Consider the following 11263-nt stretch of genomic DNA (forward strand, 5'->3'; position numbering starts at 1 on the left):
CTTATTGTCTGGGGCTGTTTCTTTGTAGACTTAGGTGCTGTTTGCAATCAAAACCCTTCATAACTTAGCCCCTTCTTCCCTTTTCAGGTTTCTCATACCTTACTTACTACATAACACATACAGTGATACTGACCTTCTGGCTGTTCCACAAACGAGACATATCTTGGCTTCCTATATTTTCCCTGGCTGTCCCCCAAGCCCGGAGTCTCCCGGCTTCCTTTAAGACTCAACTTAAATTCCACCTCCTGTCTTTCCCAATCCCTCTTATATCCATTTAATTCCATTTCCATTAATTATTTCCCATTTATCGTGCATGTAGTTTACTTTCTGTGTGATTGCATGATGTCTCCCCATTAATTTGTTGATCTCCTTTTTTTGTATTCCCCAGACTTGTAGCAAAACATTTATTTAGTAAATATTTATTGAGTTGAATTTTAAATGAGTAAGTATTGAGCATAGCAATATTAACATCACTAACTATATTGTTCAAACACTTACTAACTGTGTGACCTTAGGTATGTCACTTCACCTCTCTCAAATAATTTCTTCATCTGCAAAATGGAGATAATAGCACCTACCTCTCTGGATTGTTATGATGCACTAATGAGATCACATATACATTTTTTGCTATTTTAGTTATCATCTTTGTTATTGTTTTACTCCTCTTGGGGCAAACCTTGTGTTATATGTGTTTCTAGATACTTTTTCCTCTCAGCTTCTTCTCTTCCTTGTACTATGTTTGATGTATAATAGATTATAAAAAAAGTTTTGTTTGCTTTGTACTGTAGTTGCTTGCTTTAGAATTGTTCAGAGATTTCTTTTCATTTTTATGTAAAACATCCCCCCCCAAGGGCACCCATCATACAAAAGACAACAAGGATATGAAACAACTAATTTAGGTAATCAAAAGAGCAGCTAGCATTTATATTTATGCAACAATTATCAAAAGTAATCTCATTTGATCTTTACAAACAACCCTATGAAGGAAATGATATTTTTTCCTGCATTTTACAGATGAGGGAACAGGCTGAGCAGGAAGTGACTTGACCAGGGCCACATACAGAATAAATGTCTGGGGGAAAATTCAATTTCAAATCCTCCTGAGTCCATCACTTATGGTCATGAGAATAGAATTTTTCATTGACTTATCCAGTAGAAACAAATAAACTAATAATAGAGATCCTTTATGGATACTCTGAGATGAAGGTATCATTGGATAACCCTAGAAAGCTTTGTATAGGCTTTATATATATATATTCTTTGTACCCATTTCAGTTTTTGACTTGAAGGAATAAGGGTCTGGATTGCTGGAAATAGCTCAGATTCCTTAGTTATTTTGAGTTAGTTTACTTAAAGACCTTGTAGAGTTTCACTTCCATTGGTTCCCCTAAATCACTCTTAGAATTCATTTAATACTTTGGAAAAATCTCTGAACGTTTTTTGTCTCAAGGGTTCTAGAATCCTAAGAATTTCAGAGTTCTAAGGAGACTTTAGAGCTAAGACCCAACTTCCTTAATGAATATTGCAAATAACCTAATAGGTTTAGCTTTATGGTAATGTAGAACAATCCTCTCATTTGACATTTGAGGAAAGTGAGACCCAGGAGTTAAATGTTGTGCAAGATTATACAGATTAGTAAGTGGTAGAGGCAAGGTTTGAACTTGGGTCCTCTAATTCTAAATCCAATCTGCTTTCTTTTTATTTTATTTTCATAGATTTTGGTGGGGGTGGGGTAGAGGGAAGCTTTTGCCTTAAGTGGCTTTCCCAGCTCATATGTGTCTTTAGGCTAGATTTGAACTCAGGTCTTCCAGACTTCAGTACTAGTGCTTTATCCACTGTGCCACCTAGCTGCCCCAGAGGATGAGATGATTTCCCAAAGTCACATAGCAAGTTGTTAGCTGGACTGGGACTAAATCCAGGGCAGGTCTAGAGAAGACTCCTTGTGATAGAGCCCCTAGCAGGAAATCATAAATTGTATGGCCATTTCAGTAGCCTAAAGGCACCATGGTGAGTCTGACTGTGGGATGTAGCCTGTTGCTCATCTACTGTTCCATTGCTGCTGAAAAGTGCTGCACAGGTCACTGCCCTGTTGTCTTCACTTAACAAACTTTCTTCCCTGATCATCATCCCCTATGTGTATTGTATTCCTCTATCAAAATATAATTCCTTGAGGTAAGGGACTATTCACAGTTTTGGTTTCATATCTGTGGTATATAGCAAAGTGCTGAGCCCCTCATAGGTACTTCATAAATATTTATTGATTGAAAGCCAAGTGTTTCTTCTAGACAGCCATATGGAATTTAGAATCTAGAATAAATTTGAACCCTAAAGCATTCTAGATGAAAGTCGATTTATTGAATTAGAACTAAAGGTAGTTACAGCTACAATGATCTACTTCTTATGGCAAATACTAAGGGATAGGCCAAACAGTCTCGTGATGGTTGCTATCTGTCTTTGGGAAAGACTCCAGGGAGAATATACCTAAGCAATCCAACCTTGGCAAAAGGAATGAAGAGAGTGTGTGTATTGGAAAATGTCATAGCCTACAAGTGAGATATACCTGAGAATAATTGGAAAAAGACTAAAAAATATTTGGTGCATAGATGTTGTAGTTTAAAAATTTTTCCATATGTTGAAAGAGAACTGTTATTTCATAAGTACTCAAACTGCAAAAGATATTGCAAACGATATGTATTTAATTATAATAATGCTATTAATTTAGCACTTTTAAAGTTTATAAATCAATTTACTTATGCTATCTTGTTTAATGCTCACAACAGCCCTGAGAAGTCGATATTATTATCCTCATTGTGCAAATGAGGAAATCAAAACTGATTTTTTCAGGATCGTACAGAAAGTTAATTGTCTGAGGTAGAATTTGAACTCAGCATTATTATACTCCCAACTCAGCATTCTAATCATTATACCAGTCACCTACCTAATTTAAAATAATTTTATTGTTGCTTTTTGTCTTTACAAAATCTATTTTCTCATAATCCATTAAAAAGATTGTTCTTCCTCTTTCCCTCCTCTCTCCATGTCTCCCAACCCCTCACACAAATATTAATCCCTCCCTAGAAAAAAGAAAATCATTTAGCAGTCACCTTAGTCAAGGGTCAGTGTTTTTGATGATGTGGTTTGTATGTTCCATTCATAATATCCATTTTCTGTACTGAGAGGTGAGAAGTATGTTTCTTTATCAGTTCTCTAGAAATCAGATTGTTGATTAAAATTCATCATCGTTAACTGCTTTTTACTGTTGTTTACCAGGGATATTGTTGCAGCAGCTGCATATATTTTCTCGGTTTTGCTTTCTTTACTTTGCATTCCTTTTTTCAAATATTCTCAATTTTCTCTGAAATACTCATATTTGTCCTTTCTTATGGCACAATTTATATTAAATATCCCACAATTTGTTCAGCCATTTCCCACTTGATAGTTAACTATTGAATTACCAGTTTTTTCTGCTCCAATGTGCTATGAATATTTTGTTTTTATATGGGAGTCAAAGAGTATAAACGATTTGTTGATTTTTTTGTTATACCAAAATTGTTTTCCAAAATGCTTAAGTTTATTAGAGTTTTTCTCACCAACATTTACTCCTTTCCTTTTATATCATTGCAACCAGTTTACTGGATGTAAGTTAAAGAAACACTAGAGTTGTTTTGATTTTTACTTACATTTTTATTAGTGATTTGTAGTGATTTTTCACATGAAAATTGTTTGTTTATATTTTTTCACCATGTATCTATTGGAGAAATGTTGCTTAATGTATCAATTACTTAAACATCTTGGATAATAAATTTTTATAAAAGGTCACTTAAAACTTATTAGAAGGTCTCAGAGGTCAAGGACTGTTACATTTCTGTCTTTGTATCTATGTCAGACAAACACTAGTCATTTAATAAAGTTCTTATTGATTGATCCTTGAAAAGAAAATATTCCTTTTTCTATGCCTCTAGGTTTGAGAAAGTGCTTTAAACATAATACAGAATAGTGGCTTATATCAAAACTTTAAATTGATTCTGGACTCTTCATTGTGTGGAATACATTTTTTAAAATCATTTCTTCATGGGAAAATGTGTGACTAAACAATAGTTTGTGTGAGAAAGATTAGGAGGTTTTAGTGTACTGCAACTCAACAATGTGACATGACAGCCACAAAACTGGGGGAGATATATTGCTGCTATCTTAATTTTCATTAAAAGAGTCATCATGAATAGAATATTAGATGCTGATATTTTAAAAGTGGGATCCTTGCCCACTGACCAATGAGTAGCCATAGCACTGAAGGACTGAATTGTATCAATCTCAATATTTCTGCTATAAATGTATTCAGATGACAAAAATAAGTCATGGCTTTACCCATTGCAATTTTAAAATATCCCAAGTTGGCATAAGAAATTAAATGGAAATTTTTGGGCAGTTTTGTGGAAGCCACAGACATGTGAAGGCCAACAGATGACACAGAACCTGTGACTAAATACTTAAAGCAAATTTTGCAAGGTACTGTAAGCATCCCAGTAAGAAAAAAGAAACAATTCAGACTTCTCTGGTATGAAGGCGAGGCAGGGAGAAGATTTTCCAAATCATGGAGGGGATGTACTCCTAATCCCCATGATTTGGAAGGGATGACCTTCAACTATGATAGACTTAGCTCTTCTCAGCAGACTCAGAGATTGTTTTTCCCTTAGAAAATATTGTTGAGGGGTTAAAAAAAGAGAAGCCAAAGACTCAGACTATACAAAATTTCCAAATGTCTTAGTGCAGTTTTGAGCTATTAAACCAAAATTAAAATGACTTTTTTGAGATATCATTATAGGGACGGCTAGGTGGTACAGTGGATAGAGCACCGGCCCTGGAGTCAGGAATACCTGAGTTCAAATCTGGCCTCAAACACTTAATAATTATCTAGCTGTGTGGCCTTGGGCAAGCCACTTAACCCCATTGCCTTCCAAAAAAACCCTAAAACAAAAAGAGATATCATTATAGAAGCCTCAAGTCAATCTATCATGTATCCTTTCTTCAAGGAAAGAATCTGGAGGTATTGGATAACACCTCATAAAAGGAAAATGGTTATGTTTTAATAGACATCAAACAACTGGTTACTGATACAAAAATCATTCCCAAATCAGTTGTCTTTGTATAGCCATACTGTTGGCTTTATCAAATAAGATAATTTATTTAAAGACAAATGTAAAATCAATATTAAATTGTAAGAAAGAATTAAAAAATGAGGCAACTTCAACCCAGCATTAAATTTATCTATTGACTTTGAAAAATGGGAAATGGTGGGGGGAAGTATGTAAGTCAACACAGAATACTACCTTTTCCTATGAAAGTGTGATTGATGTAAATCAGATGCCCAAGGAAGTCTAAAAAAGCCCAGAAAGCAGTTCAGTCATTAAAGTGTGATTGCCTTGTCAAGTGGAGAGATTTGGGAGCCAATGGTAACTGACCAGTTTAAGATAGACACTTGTTTGTAAAATTTTATGGAGAAGGAAGATTATGGAAGCAGAAGATTATGAATACCTTTACCTCATAAAATAACTAGAAATAGTAGAGAGAAAAAACATGTTTATAAAAAATTTGGTGAGAGATTCAGTTAAGCCATTTAATGCTCATTTCTCCAATACACTTAAGTTCTAAGGGAACAAATATTCTCTCTTTTAAAATGATCCATCCTTAATTCATATATGAAAATCAGAACAAATGCTTAAAACTCCAAGCAGGAACTTTTTCCACTGCAGGTCACTTACATTTTAATGTGGTGAGTTCTCAGGAGTGTCATGACCTGTGTTTGATGCCTCAGTTCTAATCTAAAAATCAAGTTTCTTAACCTGAGATCTGGGTATGTGGATAAATGACTGAGATCATGCATTGTATAATTAAAAAAACACATCTTTATTTTGTCTTTCCTCTAACTAAAATTTGACATTTCCTTGAATTATGAATTTTAAAACAAAGCTAATTCTGATAAGAGGTCTATAGACTATACCAGACTGTCAAAGAGGTGCATGACTCGATATAGGTTAAGAATCACTGCTCTTACTTGTGAATATATCATTTGGTCAAGCAGTAACACTACTAGCTCTGTATTCCAAAGAGATGATTAAAAATAGGGAAGAGGACCCATATATATCTATATCTATATATAATTTTCAATTCCATATATATCTATATGGAATTGATAATTGGGGGGAATGCTCATCAATTGAGAAATGATTGAGTAAGTTGTGGTATATGAATGTAATGGAGTGCTGTTGTGATAATAAGAAATACTGAATAGGCAGATTTCAGGAAAACTGTAAAGTCTTACATCAATTGATGTTGAGTAATATGAGGAGAACTAGGAGAACACTGTTCACAGTAACAGCAATCCTGTGTGATGATCAACTATGATAGACTTAGCTCTTCTCAGCAATACTAAGTTATCTCAGTGATCAAAGACACTTCTAAAAGACTCATGATAGAAAATATAATCCAGAGAAAGAACTTTAGAGTCTGAATGCAGATAGAAGCATAGTGTTGAACTTTTTTTTCCTTCTAGTGTTTTTTCCATTTTGTTCTGATTTTTTTTACAACATGACTAATGTGGAATTTTTAATGTGATTGTATGTATATATATATATACATATATATATATATATCAGCTTGCTTTTTGGGGGGATGGAAGAGGGGAGTGAGTGAGGGAGAGAGAAAAATTTTGAACTCAAAATATTATAAAAGTGAATTTTGAAAACTATCTTTGCATGCAATTGGAAAAAATAATTTAAAGTGGAAAAAAATCACCATACTTAGATTATAAATTAAAGAGAAGGTGCCAGTCTTCATTAGTATAGAAAATTCTCATTTGGAAGTTCCCAATAGCAGCTGAAATTGCAAGTTCCATATCCCTCCTTAGTAGTAAACGGTCTTCTGTTTCTTCATGCTTCTCTCATCCTAGCTCCACCCCTCCTTTTTGACTTTTTAAAAAATTTTATTTATTTAAAGCAATGGAGTTAAGAGTGACTTGCCCAAGGTCACACAGCTAGGCAATTATTAAGTGTCTGAGACTGGAGTTGAACTCAGGTCCTTCTGACTCTAGAACCGGTGCTCTATCCACTATACCACTGAGCTGCTCCCCCCCCCCCCCACTCCAGTCCCCTTTTTCTGGATGAGTTTTTGCACTTAAAAATTTCAAATAGTATTTTATTTATGAATGGACTAGCCTACCAGTAAATCTTATTATTTGCAAATCAATGACTTTATTGATCCAAGAACTTAGACCTAACCTTGAAGGAAGTCCATATATATACTGCCTTCTATTCCATTGTGTAAAGTATCTAGGCTTTTAAAGAGGAAAGCCTGTGAATTAATAGCAAGAATCAATACTCGCTATAATTCTTAGTTAACTCAGAGTATTGTAGGGGAAAATATAGCAAGGGGTCAAGTTGCCTGATTTGTAAATCTACCCATTGATTTATATGCATTTATTCATAACATAACTCATAACAAAACTTAATATCATAGCATAACATAACTCTTCACTTCATAACTCCATGTTATTCCCTAGAGTTAGGAAAACTTGAATTCAATCCATTATCAAATACTTTGTAACCATATGACCTTCAACCACTATCTGCCTCAGTTTCCTCATCTGTAAACTGGGAATAAATAATAGCACTTATCACCTAGGGCTGTTGTGAAGATGAAATGAGATAAATTTGTAAAGTGCAAACCATGGTACTATATAAATGCTGGTTATTGCTATTGGTTTTTTTTTTTTAGGTTTTGCAAGGCAAATGGGGGAAGTGGCTTGCCCAAGGCCACACAGCTAGGTAATTATTAAGTGTCTGAGACTGGATTTGAACCCAGGTATTCCTGACTCCAAGGCTGGTATTTTATCCACTATGCCACCTAGCCGCCCCTTGCTATTGTTTTTAATAAGTGTTTTATGGTAACTAATTTATTGGTTATTCTCAACTTCATTATTCCCATTTAGCATAGTGCCTTGCCCATAATAGGCACTTCATTAATTGATCAATTAATTGATTGATTTTACAAATAAAGAATCTGGAATTTTAAAAGATTTTTGAGTAGAAATATGTTGAGATAATACATTGAAATATTTGAAAACTAAACATAAATGAAACCAACCACATTATAGCTAAGATTTATTATGTTTAGTTTAAATGGTGTTTTAAAAGTTATGTTTCTGTAAAAGCTTAGATTTACATTTTCAAAGAGCTAACTCTTTGAAAGAAAGCAGTTTATAACTAGAAAAAGCATTTATATTCATGCTTGTTTGGTAGGGTTCAGTAGTCTTGCTTGGTGTATTGTGCAGGGATTGCTAAAAAATGTATACAGTCGATTACTTACTTTACACATCTAGCTGTGAGAATGCTATCTGGAGTGTGAAAGTTGGAGAGAACCCTGGTAGTCACCAAGCATCACATTGCCATGTGAGAATAGAATTGTTTCTTACTGTCTTTAGCAGCTAAGTTAGAGGAGGAAAGGGAAAACATAATTGAAGGCTATGGTAAAATAAACCAGGGAATGCATAAGACCCAAGCAGAGTAAATAGGTATGTTACTAATGATTGAGACAGAGTAATCTTACAGTAACATGACAACTGATGTTAAGCTTTTTGAAAGTTTTTGATGCTCAGCTAGCCTAAAGCCTTTGAGTCCTGAAAGGGTTCTGTCTGAGAAAGAAATTCAAGGTGGATTTCAAAGTTACATTCTCCTCAGATCTGAAGAATAAGTAAAGAATTAGTGAGAAAGGTATTAATATTTATAACATGTGTCATGTATAAATATATTCTTTTCAACAGTGATTCAGATAGAATTCAATTTTTATTTTTTTAAAATGACAATTGAATGAAAAAGAATGCTCATTTTGTATGTCAACTATGCCTAAGTCTCAAATCCCAGAGGGATTTTAGCAAATGATGGGGTGGCAATTTATCCTTACTTGTAGATCAGTCAAATATGAAGAGAATTTTTCAAACAAAGAAATAAGAACTTTTTTTTTTTTAAATTCTGAACCTGACTGCTTCCACCTAATCAGACATAGATGGCAACAGGAATCATGGTCCTGTGGTTAACTTATTCAGTTTTATAGAGTCACAGTTTCATAGAATGCTGAAGCTGGGAGTGACTGCAGATATGAACAAGAATTCCCTTTAAAAACTTATCACAGGGGGCGGCTGGGTGGCGCAGTGGATAAAAGCACCAGCCCTGGAGTCAGGAGTGCCTGGGTTCAGATTAGATCTCAGACACTTAGTAATTGCCTAGCTGTGTGTCCTTGGGCAAGCCACTTAACCCCATTGCCTTGCAAAAAAAAAAAAACCCTAAAAAAAATCATCACAATTGTACAGAGGAAGAAACTATCTTGAATATCAGCTGAAGAACCTTGATTCTCAAACTTAGGCAATTAAAAAACAATGCTCACAATATCAAGACACATTTTTAAAATAACTTTTCTACTATTTGTTCCTTTGTTTTTACATGACTGAATTTGTATTGCTTCTAGATTCTTACATATGTGTAGTTTTTACTATGCAACCATTTTTTGTAAATAGTATTTTATTTTTTCCAATTACATGTAAAGATAATTTTCAACATTCATTTTTTTATAAGATTTTGAGTTCCAAATTTTTCTTCCTCCCTTATTTCCATTTCCCTTCAGTGAGATGGCAAGCAATCAGATATAGGTTATATGTGTGCAATTCTGAAAAAATATTTTTCACATTATTAATGTTGTGAAGGAAGAAAAAGAACAAAAGGGGGAACACTTCATAAATATATAAAAACCCAAACCACAAAAATGTGGAAATAGTATGCTTTGATCTGCTTTTAGACTTCATTCATTTCTCTGAATGTGGATGGCATTTTCTGTCATGAGTTTTTTGGAATTGTCTTGGCTCACTGTATTGCTGAGGAGAGTTCAGTCAATCATAGTTGATCATCACAATATTGCTATTACCATGTACAGTGTTCTCCTGGTTCTATGATACCACTTTTGATGTGTATCCAAAGATTAAAGAAAAGATTGGGCTGGTTTATAGAAAACCTGGAGCAGTCAGTAGCATCTATGTAATATGAATAAATCACTTGTGCATCTGTTGCTATCTTGAGAGAATGATTTGATGATAGGGAAATAATTTTTTTTTAAATTTTAGAAAGGCTCTATTTATTTTGAATTTTACAATTTCCCCCCCAATCTCACTTCCCTCCCCATCCCCCACCCCCCCACAGAAAGCAGTTTGCTAGTCTTTACATCATTCACATAGTATGGATTGATCTAGGTTGAATGTGATGAGAGAGAAATCATATCCTCAAGGAAGAAACATATAGTATGAGATATAGCAGAATTACATAATAAGGCAATTTTTAAAATTAAAGGTAATAATCGTTGGTCTTTGTTCAAACTCCACAATTCTTTCTCAGGATACAGATGGCATTCTCCATCACAGACACCTCAAATTGTGTCTGCTTGCTGCTCTGTAGGTATGAGCAAGCCCGTTAAGGTTGATCATCACTCCCATGTTGCTGTTAGAATGTATAATGTTTTTCTAGTTCTGCTCATCTTGCTCAGTATCACTTTATGCAAATCTTTCCAGGCTTCCCTGAATTACCACCCCTCCTGGTTTCTAATAGAACAATAGTGTTCCATAGGGTTGTTACATATACCACAGTTTGTTAAACCATTCCCCAATTGATGGACATTCCCTCAGTTGCCAATTCTTTGCCACCACAAACAGAGCTGCTATGAACATTTTTGTACAGGTAATGCTTTTACCCTTTTTCATCATCTCTTCAGAATATAGACCCAGTGGTGGTATTGCTGGATCAAAGGGTATGCACACTTTTGTTGCCTTTTGGGCATAATTCCTCACCTCTCAGATTAGCCAATATGACTAGAAAGGACAATGATCAATGTTGGAAAGAACTTGGGAAATCTGGGACACTAATACATTGTTGGTGGAGCTGTGAATTCATCCAACCTTTCTGGAGAGCAATTTGGAAATAAATTTTTTTTAAATCTAGTGAGTAACAGCTCTAGTTTGCCTATTGTTATTAATAGAACAAGAATGATTAGCATCTTTGCTCACATCTGGGGCTGAACCATCTTGATTAGTAAGTACCAATTTAACTAGTTTATTATCTCCATGTTAGATCATGCTTCATCTCCCATCTCCTCCACTTTGATAATCTTACTATCTTCCCTGTCGTGCCCATTTTTCTCACATAAAAGAGTACTTTGGTTCTCCAGATAA

The 11263-nt window shown here is 34.5% G+C and overlaps 1 protein-coding gene across 6 annotated transcripts in view; it reads left to right on the forward strand.

Moving 5' to 3' along the window:
- Positions 1-11263, forward strand: part of LDLRAD4 (low density lipoprotein receptor class A domain containing 4) — a 582973-nt gene that overhangs the window by 155351 nt on the left and 416359 nt on the right. The gene's annotated exons all lie outside the window — the stretch shown is intronic.

The sequence above is a fragment of the Macrotis lagotis genome, chromosome X, assembly GCF_037893015.1.
Source record: "Macrotis lagotis isolate mMagLag1 chromosome X, bilby.v1.9.chrom.fasta, whole genome shotgun sequence".
NCBI classification, from domain to species: domain Eukaryota; kingdom Metazoa; phylum Chordata; class Mammalia; order Peramelemorphia; family Peramelidae; genus Macrotis; species Macrotis lagotis.